Consider the following 5,000-nt stretch of genomic DNA (forward strand, 5'->3'; position numbering starts at 1 on the left):
TGCACACACGCGCACGTACGCACACACACACACACATGCACATGCACACACACACGCACACACATGCACACATGTACACATGCACACACACACACGCACACGCACAAACACACACACACACACACTCACACACACACACACACACACAAACACACACTCTCACACTCACACACAAACACACGCACACACACTCACACTCACACACAAACACACACACACAAACACACTCAAACACACACTCACAAACACACACACACACACACACACACAAGCAAGGAAATGCACACACACACGCACGCACACACACACACACAAACACACACACACAGGGCTCAGGCAAGTCGGATGATGTTATTCATTCGTACAGAAATTCATTGATCATTTATTTATCTCAGCAGCTTCACTTCCTCCATCAGGACTCACTCTCAGCTCCACATAAATATTACAGCACACTAAATAATAATGTGTCAATCTGAATGATGTCATTTATAATAAAGCAATTTTACTGTGAATTCAGGAAGTGGTTACATCATGACTGCAGCTCTAACTGGGTCTTTATCAAGCCTCGTTACAGAATGACATCACACTCATGATACCTGACATATACTTAAACCTCAAAAACACACACACACACACACACATAAATTTACACAAACACAAACACACATACAAACACACACAAACACACACACATACAGTAAACACACACAAACACACACAGATACAAACACACACACCCATAAATTTACACAAACACACACATACACACACAAACACACACACAGCAACTCCTATTTTCATTCATCAGATACACCTGCAGTAGATCATCAAGTCTATTTTTATCGACAGTTATAAAATATTCACAATTCATGCAGAGATCCCTCTGTGTGTGTGTGTGTGTGTGTGTATGTGTGTGTGTGTGTGTGTGTGTGTGTGTGTGTGTGCGTGTAGCTACATCATTAATACTTGATCTACAGTGATACTAATGTGGCAGTAGAACAGCTTTATATTAATAAGTCGTTCACAGCGACGCTCCACATAAACAGAATAAAAAGCAGAGTGATGGAGTGAGTGAGGGAGCGAGTGAGGGAGTGAGTGAGAGAGAGAGTGATGGAGTGAGTGAGGGAGGGAGTGAGAGAGAGAGTGAGGGAGGGAGTGAGGGAGCGAGTGAGAGAGAGAGTGAGGGAGGGAGTGAGAGAGAGAGTGATGGAGTGAGTGAGGGAGGGAGTGAGAGAGAGAGTGAGGGAGGGAGTGAGGGAGCGAGTGAGAGAGAGAGTGAGGGAGGGAGTGAGAGAGAGAGTGAGAGAGAGAGTGAGGGAGCGAGTGAGAGAGAGAGTGAGGGAGTGAGAGAGAGAGAGAGTGATGGAGAGAGAGAGATGGAGAGAGAGTGAGGGAGAGAGTGAGATGGAGAGAGTGAGAGAGAGAGTGATGGAGAGAGAGATGGAGAAAGAGAGTGAGGGAGTGAGACAGTGAGAGAGAGAGTGAGGGAGAGAGTGAGATGGAGAGAGTGAGAGAGAGAGTGAGGGAGGGAGTGAGGGAGGGAGTGAGAGAGAGAGAGTGATGGAGAGAGAGAGATGGAGAGAGAGAGAGTGAGGGTAGCTGCTATAACAACATCACAACACTAACTGAGCTTAGAGAACATCACATGTAATTAGAAACAGATAAAAAGTCTGATGTGTGTTTTATAATTAATAAGAAATCGTGATCATGATACACTGCTGTGGTGTGAGACGTGCAGATGGAGTAAAATCCACTTCAGGGTGGTAACAGTAACACACACACACACACACACACACACACACACACACACACACACACACACACACAGACACACACACACACACACACAGTAGTAAATACTGATATATGGTCTGTCAGCAGTGGGATGTAAATAGCAGCTCGGTTGTAAATAGCAGCTGAATAATGCAGAAGGATGGTCCACATCAGTACGGTCAGCATCCCTCCATCCTCCACAACACACTCATCCATCACCTCATCAGCATCACACCATCCATTTGGAGAATAAACTACACACAGCAATTATTTACTCTTAAATATGTGTTTGAAATGATGACCATGTGGTTTTTATTTCTTTATAAAGTTAAACTGCAGTCTGTTCACTCTGTGATCATGTGATGTCAGAGAGAGAGAGACAGAGAGAGAGAGAGAGAGAGAGAGAGAGAGACAGAGAGAGAGAGAGAGAGAGAGAGAGAGAGAGAGAGAGAGAGAGAGAGAGAAAGAGATAGACAGATGGGAGGAGAGAGAGACATAGAGAGAGAGATGAGAGAGAAGAGAGAGACAGAGAGAGAGAGAGAGAGAGAGAGAGAGAGAGAGAGACAGAGAGAGAGAGAGAGAGAGAGTTAAAAGCTTCCCTTCAGCACTCACATTTATTCAGATTTGTCCAAAATGACACCAGGAAAAAATACATTGTCACAACTCTAAATAGCATTGTAAAGTGTACACACACACACACACACACACACACACACACACACACACACACACACACACACACACACACACACACACACACACACACACACACACGGTTATTTATGTTTATTTCTTTTATGGCCTTTATGCTGCTATGGTAACAGCTAATGAATGGTGGCCAGTTATCTGAAACATCTTCAGAACATCAGCTTGGTGTTTAAACTCCTCATGGTTGTTGGATCTTAGGTCAGGGATTCAGGGGCTGGAGCTACTCAGCTTGTGGTGTCAGAACAAAACTCATTTAAAACAAACCAGTCACATTATTAGAAGCTTTCACTTAAACACACACACACACACAAAGCCTTCATGCTTAGTAAGACAATTTAACTAACACTAGTGATAAACAGATAGCGGTTGCCATGGTAACAGTGTAATATATATTTTGGCAGGTTTGAGCTGCTGTTAGATAAATAAGTGATGACATGAGGATGTGAATCGAGCTCCTGTGTGTGAAATCTCACTCGTGTGATTAATCCAAGTTTACTAACAGATTTAGCCAATGGGAACGAGAGTCCGCTTCAGTAATTTGCATATTCATGAACTCATTCATAGATTCTGGGTTTAATAAGATGAGATAAGATGAGATAAGATGAGAGAAAATAAGATGAGATAAGATGAGAAGATAAGATAAAATAGATGAGAAAATAAGATGAGATAAAATAAGATGAGATAAGATAAGATGAGATAAGATCAGATGAGATAAAATAAGATCAGATAAGATAAGATGAGATAAGATGAGAGAAAATAAGATGAATAAGAATGCGCTAAAGCTGAGAGCCCCATCCGCTGCGCATCCGATGCGATCGGTCGCTACACCCGTGCGAACATAGATAGAATAAGATGACTCAAATGAGCTGAGCATACACTCAGCTGCGATCCGCTAAGATGAGATAAGATAAGATGAGATAAGATCAGATGAGATAAAATAAGATCAGATAAGATAAGATAAAATAGGATGAGATAAGATAAGATTAGATAAGGTGAGATAAAAAAAGATGAGATAAAATAAGATAAGATGAGATAAAATGAGTGTTTTCCTTTGCATTAAAATCACATCTCGGGATAAAAATATTTTGGTGTTCCTTTGAATGTCGTGTAATAAAGTTCTGCTCTCACACTGCAGGAGACTCACCTACAACCTCCACAATCATCTCTTAGTTTATTAAAACCTTCGTCGTGTTCTCGTCTCCTGAGGTGTCCAGCCCAAGAGATGCTTCTGGATGTCCTGCTCTTTATCAGGAGGAAGTGAAGAGCATGAAGAGGAGCGAGTGTGTGGTGCAGGAGCTCTGTGCTGTAGGCGTCTCTCAGCACCCTGTAATTCTGCACCATTAATGCTGGGACATGAAAAGAGCAGCTTGTTGTCACGAAGCACGGCTTTAATCACGCTTTTGCACCTTCATTTTCTTTTCTTCCTCCAAATCTCTTCTCTTTTGTTGAATACAGATTGTTTCTCCTTTCGGGTGATTTTTGTCACCTTCACTTTCAGATCCTCAGTAACTCCTTCTGCTGTCCCGATGTCTCACGTTCTGTCTCTCCACCTGTACTATGCAGAACGACAGAACTCTCCTCGTTTAGAGATGAATCATAGGTTTAAATTTGCACTCGATTTTTGTGTCGAGATCAAAAACTCACTGACACGAAGAGAAATATACACGAGATAATGAATATTTATAACCAAGTGTGTGTGTAGTCTAAAAACATCAGTTTATAGTCTAATCTATTTTTACATTTAACACCAAAGGGTCTTTTTATTGTTATGTAATTTAGATGATTTTACATGACAGATAAAGACAGAGAGAGAGAGAGAGACAGAGAGAGAGAGAGAGACAGAGAGAGAGAGAGAGAGAGAGACAGAGAGAGAGAGACACAGAGAGAGAGAGACAGAGAGATAGAGTGATGAGGGAGAACGGGAGAGGGATAGAGATAAGAACAGATATATAGATAGAAAGACACCATAATTAGACGATATAGCTAACATATCACATAGATATAGTAGATAGAGATAACATATATATAGTAGATGATATATACATGTATATATATATATATATCTCATATATCTATCACACATATATGAGATATATATAGATCATAGACATATGACGCTAGATATAGCTAATAGATAAAATATATATATATATATATGAGATAGTAGATAAGATATATATAGTAGATACAGATAGATACATATATATACTATACTATATACTATACATATACCTATCCTATCCCATATATTTTACATATTATATAAATATTTATATATAAACTATATATATATATACACAGTACATATATATACATTTATATATATACTTTTATATATATATATTACATATATATATACACATATATATATTACAGATCTATATATATATATACCATATATATATATATATATATATACTATATGATATATATATATATATACATATATATCTATACCTATATATATATATATATATACACATATATATATAATATACAGATAATATAGATATACAATA

This window comes from Tachysurus fulvidraco, chromosome 15 (genome assembly GCF_022655615.1).
Source record: "Tachysurus fulvidraco isolate hzauxx_2018 chromosome 15, HZAU_PFXX_2.0, whole genome shotgun sequence".
In the NCBI taxonomy this organism is placed as follows: Eukaryota; Metazoa; Chordata; class Actinopteri; order Siluriformes; family Bagridae; genus Tachysurus; species Tachysurus fulvidraco.